Raw genomic sequence first — 9,083 nt, forward strand, 5'->3', positions numbered from 1 at the left:
TCCTCTCCCGCCCCCTCCCAGCTTTCCCACCCCCTCCTCCTGCCCCTTGCGGGAGCTCTGCCAGCCCCCGCCCGCTGACCTGGCCAAACTTGTTACAAAGTTTCTGCGGCGAGGAAGCGCCTTGCGCAGGGAGCCGCCCCGCCGCCGCCGCGTCTCCTCCCCGCCGAGGCGCTAGTCCCCTTGGCAGGGCTTTCAGTTTCTACTGACTGGCAGCCTGGGGCACAAAGCATTGTGGGAGTCGTAGTTCTCTCCCCTCCCCCTTGCACGGGGCCTGCAGCCAGGCCGGGACTACAGCGCCCAAGCGGCCTTCTGCCCCGAGGCTTGGCCGGGGTGCGGGGGCTGCTGGCTTGCGTCCAGCCCCGCCCCTCCAGCTGCCGCTTGGTTGGGGGCAAAGGAGGCAAAGCGAGAGGCAAAGCGCCACCTCCTGACTCTTCCCCAGGGAAATACGGGCAATGCTCAGAGGCGGGCACGCAGAGCTGGAGTTTCCTGAACTTCGGGGCTACTAGAGTGCGGGGTTTTGATTTCCCGCTGCTGCAAAGCGAAGAGGTCTCGGCTACAAAGTTTGGAGCTGGTGCAGCCCCGCCAGGGGAGGAGATGAGGTGCACGTGTGCCCCAGTAATTGTTTTTTTTTAAACCAGATTCTGCTTGCTGTGATTTCTATTATGTCTCCTCTTCCTTGTGGAGGGTTTTTGCAACACCCCCAGCAGCACAGAGATTTTGCACGTTGACAAATATGAGTCCTTCACTTTCTGGGAACATTACACAACATCACAGCTCCAAGGCTGTCAAGTATCAGGGGGTAGCCGTGTTAGTCTGTATCTACAAAAACAACAAGGAGTCTGGTGGCACCTTAAAGACTAACAGATTTATTTGGGCATAAGCTTTCGTGAGTAAAAACCTCACTTCTTCGGATGCATCCGAAGAAGTGAGGTTTTTACTCACAAAAGCTTATGCCCAAATAAATCTGTTAGTCTTTAAGGTGCCACCAGCTCCAAGGTGGAGTTGTTTGCTCTGTTCCATTAGCTAGTGTGACGGGGGCTGCTGATGAGTGATCCTGGCTTCTATTGCCGGGTCTCATACTGACCTTTCTACGAGTAATGTTACCGCACTGTGCTTGTTTCTTCCTCTTAAACAGAGGATAATATGGCCCGAGTTTTCAGATCTGGATACATAAAGTTAGATCTTCTATCTCCATATTTAGGCATCTAAATAAAAGATTAAAGAGGTGCTGAGCTCACCCAAATGTCACTGAAATTTTCACTGAAATGTTTCATTTTGTTTGAAACTTTGTTTTTTCAACCAAAAAACCCTTTGAGTTTCTTTTTAAAAATTGTTTGTTTGTTTTTTAAATGAAAAAGTGAAACAAATTTCAGAGGAAATTTTAAAAAAATTCCCCTAAATCTGCTACAAACCAACTGGTATTTTTCAACCAACTCCAATTAATTTGTAAAGCTCATTGGGATCTTTGACTGAAAGGTGCTATAGAGGTTAGAACAGTTATAGTTGTAGCATAGACATGGAGGTGGTGACTGCAACAAAAAAATCAATGTATTGTCAATCAATACTCACATTTTGATATGAATTAGCTTCTTTTATGTTCCCTTACAGTGAATATCCCTAGGACAATCACCAGTGCTTATCAAAAAAAGTCATTCTACACACCTATATTCATACCCAGCCACCTAGAGTAAGTCCTGCTTTTGCCTTCTGGTATTGCTTTTTAAATAAATTACACTAGAATCAAGTATCCTGTGGCTCTATCAACTCATTTTCTCTGCCAATGAGGAAATCAGCCACAGGTGGAACTCATATGCTCCTGCCCCCTCAGAAGTTGTGATATGATGATTATTTTTTCAGAGTAGCAGGCGTGTTAGTCTGTATCCACAAAAAGAACAGGAGTACTTGTGGCACCTTAGAGACTAACAAATTTATTAGAGCATAAGCTTTCGTGGGCTACTGCCCACTTCTTCGGATGCATATAGAGTGGAACATATATTGAGGAGATATATATACACACATACAGAGAGCATGAATAGGTGGGAGTTGTCTTACCAACTCTGAGAGGCCAATTAAGTAAAATTCAGCTTTACCTGCATAGAGGAGCTTTGAGAAGGTGATCTTATTGCCTGGTTTAACAGTGAAATTACTAGCCATGATGCCAAGCCTCAAAAGTAGGAAGAAATGTTACCCTTGCTTTGATCTATTTTCTTTACCTTTTATGAAGTGTGCGGTGCATCTTTGCTCTGTTTTCTGCTAACAGCTTGATAGGAAAAATATAGAGCAAAGATTATTAAATGTTTGAATAAACTGATTGGCCCAAGCTGTCCATCCGTCACAGGTGAGATAGCAAAAAGCCAGGAGGAAGGTTGCAACCAATTATCAGAGCACACATCCTAAGTGGGCACCCTAATCACTAGGCTACATCTGGCTCAGTGCCTACTGAAGTGCAAGTGCGATAGTCATTGGGGGAGGAGGAGAGAAACAAGCACCAGAGTCTGTGGCCTACTGGTGAGAATACCCAGCGGGGAGATGGAAGACCCGGGATCCAGTCCCCCTGCTCCAATCATGATTTCATTATTTATCCACAGTGGAACAGCTTAAATAGGATAGATGGAGGGTGCGCTTCCCTCCTATCAGAATTTCCTGTACTCCAGTGGTTAGAGCTCTCTCCTAGAGGGGGAGTAGACACCCTCCCCTATTCAAATAGTTTCTCCTACTCTGGCAGAAGGGGGGAGGCATTGAACCAGGGTGTCCCACCTGGAAGGTAAGCACTCTAACACTGGGCTAAAAGTTACAGGGTCAGTTGCACTTTCCCCTCCTTTGGCCAGCCTTTGAATGGGACCCAGTCTGGTAGGTGGCCTCTGAGCACACCTTTCTTTTCCTGGTTTGTGACTCGTCAGGGGCTTAGGCAGGAAACGGGCATCCGGACACCTAGAGGGAGGGAGCAACATGAGCACCCAGAGGCAGAAACATAAGGGAACTTTTACCTTAAAACTTAGGTGCCAAGAGAGTTTAGACACCGACTGGGCTTGGCAGGAGTTTTGTAGATTGCAGGGGAGCCTAAAGCTGGGACTTAGGTTCCTCAGCACCTTTGTGGATCTGGACACTACCCTGTCTGTGCTCCAGCTCCCCATCTGTAAAAACAGGGATAACAGCACAGCTCTGCCTCACAGGGGTGTTGTGAGGATAAAGACTGAAGTGCTTTGAGAGATCTACTGATGAAAGTGAAGGGAGGAAGGTATTCTTATTTAAATATATTGGCAAGATGCTGCTCCCATTGAAACTGATGGCAAATCTCCCATTGCTTTCAGTGGTGGCGGTATTGTACCCTTCCTAATTCCCCCCCTCCAAAGAAGAATGAGCATGGTAGAAATGACTGCTTGTTTGCCCTGGAAGACAAAATGTTAGTAAAGAAGCATGAACTGTTACAATATTTACATTCCAGAGAAAGTCAAACCATCATTTCAAGTCAATTCACTCTGTGCGTGCGAGGCCGTTCACCAGCTCCCTCTCTGTGGTAGATGGTAGTGAGCCTAAAGCAACACTGGAGGGCCTGAGATAATGAGTTAAACCATTATAATGTTTGGGGAGTTTGTAGTATGAGGGAAATGAATGGGAAAAGCCAGAGTTTTTACTGGGTCACGTGGTAAAATTAACAGCATCGTTTTTCAAGCTGAAGTGTGAAAATTTGCCGAACCATAATTGTGTTTATTGGGTCATATTTTACTGCTCTTGCTAAAAGGAGAAATTAATTATGGTTGACACTGCCTAGTTGCCTCTACATGAAATGCCCTAGTATTCAAGTTGCAGAGGAGAAATTACACAGAGGCAGGGCTAAGTGATGATTCAGGCTTGTGGTAGGTCTGTTTGGCCTGGGACAGATTCGTGATACACGTCTCCCATTCAGAAGGGCCCTGGATAACAGCAGGCTTCCTCTGTTACTGGAGGACAGGGCTGTAACTAGCCATGTGAAATTGGGATGAGTCACCGATTTCCCCTACCCACTCACTGCACAGTGGTTGAAGCTCATCCGTGGATAAGGAGCCAGTACAAGGCCTGTGCACTGCTTAACTCCTTAAAATGGGGCTATATTGGGACTTCCGTAGTACTTAGAATCATGTGCTGGCTCCTCTGCAGGGAGTGACTTTCCTCCATTAGCTAGATTCTCCCAGAAGACACATGTGGTTCTGATCTTTTACTCAATGGGTGAAGTAAATAGCATGATCTGAGAAGTATGGGACTGGGAGCCAGGACATCCTGAGTTCTAAGTATGACAAGAGATGTCTGTGTGTATGCAAATAGTTCACAAATAAGGTGCCAGGAGATGCGTCTCAAAAATATGAAGCAGGGTTCCTGGGTTATGTAGGCCCAATCAAGAAGAACTTTGCGCACTGCAAATGGCTTTGTGTGTGTGTGTGTGTGTGTGCTGTTTGTTACATAAACTGTCTATTCTGTTCTCTCTAGGTTTTTATCCTGCCTTCATCACCATAGTACCTTCCAGTCATGCATTCAGGGATGTGATTGACATCTGTCATGTGTCATTCATTCTCCCGTTTCTCTCCAGGGAGAGAATTGTGCATGCAGTGGAGTGTGGTTTTGGTGGTGGTGAGTTTTGTTTTTTACACGTCCACGCTGCTCTATGTTTAGGTTAGCAAAGGCAAGTTGGACAGCTGTGCCTGACACTTGGAGGAGAAGGTGATGTGGTCTGTGATGGCCCTTAGTTCCTGGTGGAATTCATTCCACAGTCTCAGACCAGCCCCTGAGCAAGCTGTCTTTTCTATACAGACGAGCTTTACCCTTATGGCAGAAAGTTCCACTGGGCCTAAGGAGTGGAGCTGTCGACCGCAACCTTTATCCCAGCATTTTAGGTACCCTAGGCCCAGGGCAGTGAGCTCTTTGAAGATAAGGCCTGAGACCTTGAACTTGACTCTCTATTCTGTGGCAGGCCAGTGCAGATAGCAAAGGGCAGGCCTGATGTGCTCACAGTAGCCTGTGTTGTTGAGGAGACGTGCTGCAGTGTTCTGCAATAGCTGGAGTTTCCCAAGCGGTGAAGTCTTCCTGGCCAGGTATATTGCATTGCTGTGGTCCAGATGAGAGGTGGAGAAGGTGTGTATAACTGACGCCGGTCATCACCCACCAGGATGGGATGGAGTTCCCTAGCCAAGCAGGGATAGTAGAAAATGTTACTCTTGGGTGCTGCTATGTGCGAGCTTAGTGTTGGCAAGGACTCCAAGAGAGACTGTTGTGGGTTTGCCCCGTCAGCCAAAGGAGAACGCAATACTCGGGTCAACTCTGGTTTGCAGCATGCCCTTGAGGAAAGCCAACATGTGCAAGAGTAGCCACTGATTGTTGGTGCCTCAATTTTGTGTGCCCAGCTTGAGAGACCTTAGGCTCAAGTGTTGGACATATGATTATTATCTGTACTGCAGTAGACCTAATCCTCCACTAGGGGAGCAAGGTATATTGTGCTAGGCACTGTATGTACACTAAAAGCACCGAGCGCACACAGCTCCCTTTGACTTCCACTGGACTTGCAAATATCTGAAAATCAGGGCTCTGTGATGTTTCAAATCGGGGCACCCAAAATTTGGGCCAGTCAAAATCAGCAGCTGCCACTGGAAAATGTTGTCTCTAACCTTTTTGTGGCGCAATTTCCCCTTCTCTAAAATACAGTTTAGAGGATATGACTAGGATGGTAGGATTCATTAGTAAAAATTTGTAAAGCTGTTTGAAAATGTAGGGCTGGCTAGCTGTAAGAGAGAAGGGATGGAGAACGCCCAGCTGAGGACGAAAATACTCTTTGGTCTCCAATCAAGCAGGTGCCAAGCCACATTAGGCTGTGAAACCTCTATGGTTAGCGCCCACAGATGCTCCATATGGTGACCAGAATCACAGTGGTGAAATCCCGGCCACTTTGACATCGCTGGCAAAATTCTCATTTTCTTTAATGGGGCCAGGATTTCATCCCCATTGTTTATAGCCAAGTCATGGGCTTCTTCTTTCTTGCTTTTTTGAGAGTTCATTCTATCCAATAATTATCTTTTTAACAAGGGGGACAAAAGATCAGCAGAATTGAATTGTGATCAGCCTTTTGTATTGTACCTTCATCCCTGAAAATGGTCCAGTGTCTTAAGTGTTACGATGCTTCCCCTTCCCACCTCCAAGACCTAACTCCTCTTCACACGGATGCCAAGAGATGTACAATCAGATCATTCATTCTGCTTATAGGTGATCATTTTGCATGCCTCTTTGTGCATCTTAGGTGTGCAGGAGATCTTCTGACAAATACAGCCATGGGATTGCCTTGCGCAGAAAAAAAGACCTGCTGCCTAAGTCCCCCTTGCCCGGCACCTCGTGTAGTCAGTTACCCCAGTGACAAGTGGATGCAATAGTACTTGACTCCCACAATGCACCGGGGTAAATGACTGCACAAGGGCAAGAGAAAATCAGGCTAGAGATTTGCATCCAGCTATTATTTAAAATATTAGATTCCTATGTTAAGGATGCATTCGCTCACCTCTCCTGTTTGCTGCAGTCAGATGCAACACCGGCATTGCTGCATAGTTAAACGGTAGTCCACTAGAAGGCTAGATTTTGCAGCTGACGAAGCTCTGCTAAGTGACAGCTCAATTAACACGCATGCAAAGACCGAAAGACTGTCCAGCTATGAAAAAAACAAATCTAATGATAATCCCAGCAACCCCCCAACTCGAGCATTATGTTAGAAGGCAAAGGAATACAAGAGGTGAGTCAATTTACATACCTGGGCTGTAACAAGCCAATGGGGTCGTCCAGAAGGAAATAATGTCATGAACTGGCAAGGCGCAGCTACATTCTCCAGCTTACGCAAGATTTGGCCATTGAAAATCTACAGCTTCAAGACCAAACTGTGAATCTTCAACTCAAATGTTATTTCCACCTTGACGTATGGATGTGAATGCTGGAAATCCCCCAAAGGTCCAGCCAGACATCTCCATGCCTTCCAAAGCAACTGCCTCAGGGCAATACTAGGTATTACGGGGAATGAAATTATAATAAATGCTGGGATTTATCTGTGAGTTCAACAGCCCTTTCTCTCCAAAGTTATCCAGAAAAGAAGATGATGGAAATATCGGGGACATGGGTTAAGAATTAAACAAGCTGTTGGGCAGCTGGAGGAATCCACAAGTGAAGCCGACCAAAGAATCCCTCCACACAATTTTCAGAGAGGGAAAATTCATGGGACTTAACAACACAGAGGAAAAGCGAAGAATGGCCTAGGATAAACAGAGATGGCAGAACATTGATGGTGCAGGAAGGATTCAGATACACACATAGCTGGAACTGAGAGACCGGTGATCTAGTTGCTAGGGGTGCTAGCCTGGGACTCAAATACCCACGTTCAGTCCTTTGCTCTGCCACAGAGGTTCCTGTGGGACCTTGGGCAGGTCACGTAGTCTCTGTGCCTCAGTTCTCTTCCTGTAAAATGGGGGTGGTAGCACTTCCTGCCCTCACAGGGGTGTGGTGAGGGTAAATACTTTAAAAGATAACAGGGGCCATATCAGGACCTAAGAGAGAAGGGATCAGCTCACATTTGTTCCTCTGATCTGATTTCTGTTGTGTACATTGGTGCACACACAATGACAGTTACAGTCCTATTTGTAGAAGATCAGGACGGTTACTCAAAACTTTGTCGGGGGGGGGGGGATGCCATTTTGGATAAATGGGAGATAATTATTTGTGCTTATTGGGTCAGGTTCTGGTTCTCTGTTACCTTTGGTGGCAATCCCCTGACTTGACCACTGGATGTCGCCGTTACACAGAAATCATGCTCCCAGACAAGACAGGCCAAATTCTGCGGTCTGTTCCATAGGCACACCTGCTATTTGTGCATGGAAGGGCACTGACTTCAGAGTCAATGAAGCTGTATGGGAGTAGCGGGAAAGAGAATGTAGCCCTGTAAGACAGCGTTTTAAAAGGTGATGCAACTCAGCCTCAGTATTCATAGTTGTAGTTTTTATGCACTGCCTCTTTGCCCATGTGACCAGTAATTGTTGCACTAAGCCAAGTAGCTAGATATCCAACTCTCCAGTCAGCGTGTGCAAATATTTGTGGGCAGAAAACTGGGAGATTTGCTTGAAGATGTGGCCCATCACATTTTCAGAGACCTTCAAAGATCTGAGCTTGGGGAAGCCACTGAGAGATTGCCGCAGTGTATGGGCTTGTGATTTCAACAGATAGCCATCTGTTTATGGCTGAAAAGCTCTATTTTATACCCAGATGCATATTTCCATGTGCAGTGACCCAGCTGTGCCCACAAATGCACATTTTCCGTGTTTAACGTGGGAGGTTATATTCGAAAACCTGGTTTTAGGAGTCCTCTCCCTTTAAAACAGCTAAGCTTGCAAATGGCAGCTTTGCATGTTTCAAACATTTCAAATGTGTATGAATGTTGTGATCAGAATTTTGATTGCTGCCTCCCGAGGCAGTGACCAGCACATACTACCTCATCTTGGTTAGTTCGGCAGAGTGTCCTTGTGTGTGTGTTGGTTTCCCGGTCTCTCTGTACTGAACACGATAAAATATTTCAAACCGAGCCCACTTTTAAGTTACAGGAGAACATGACAAACGAGAACTGTTCCTGAATCACAACCAAGATCCCTGAAGTTTGGATGCAGAGTTGGATTTCAACTTTGAAGCCAGGCTTATCTAATAGAAACAGGCCCCAAAGCAGGTCTCTTTCCACGCCCCCACCATCCCCGATAACTGAAATACTGTGAAACTGATTTTATCCCATATCCTTATGGAAAAAGCATGATCCCAGGTTAGCACACTGTTTGGTGACTTACCCTTTAGGCATTGAAATCTGAATGTCTGAATCCCTGAGCACTTGGGGTTTTTAATGCAAATCTCCTCCCTGTCACATTCTCAGGGAACTGCTATCTGAGTCACAGCAGATAAGTAACAGATGAGGTTTCAAACAAGCCAGGAATCACGGCAAAGCCATTAGGCGAACTATATAATAATGTCCTTAGAGATGAATGCTGGTGGGGTAGTTTGCCTAGCGGCATTCTCTTCTTTGGAGGGGATTTCTCCAAGCCATG

At 46.1% G+C, this 9,083-nt stretch overlaps 1 protein-coding gene across 4 annotated transcripts in view; it reads right to left on the reverse strand.

Moving 5' to 3' along the window:
• The window catches only part of MIB2 (mindbomb E3 ubiquitin protein ligase 2), a 105,225-nt gene extending 105,088 nt beyond the window's left edge, over positions 1 to 137 (reverse strand). For all 4 annotated transcript variants that reach the window (XM_034753113.1, XM_034753109.1, XM_034753110.1 and 1 more), the window contains exon 1: positions 80 to 137. The gene's annotated coding sequence lies outside the window, so the exon portion shown is untranslated. The remainder of the gene's footprint in view (positions 1 to 79) is intronic.
• Between the last annotated feature and the right edge of the window lie 8,946 nt (positions 138 to 9,083).

The sequence above is a fragment of the Trachemys scripta genome, chromosome 19 (assembly GCF_013100865.1).
Source record: "Trachemys scripta elegans isolate TJP31775 chromosome 19, CAS_Tse_1.0, whole genome shotgun sequence".
In the NCBI taxonomy this organism is placed as follows: Eukaryota; Metazoa; Chordata; order Testudines; family Emydidae; genus Trachemys; species Trachemys scripta.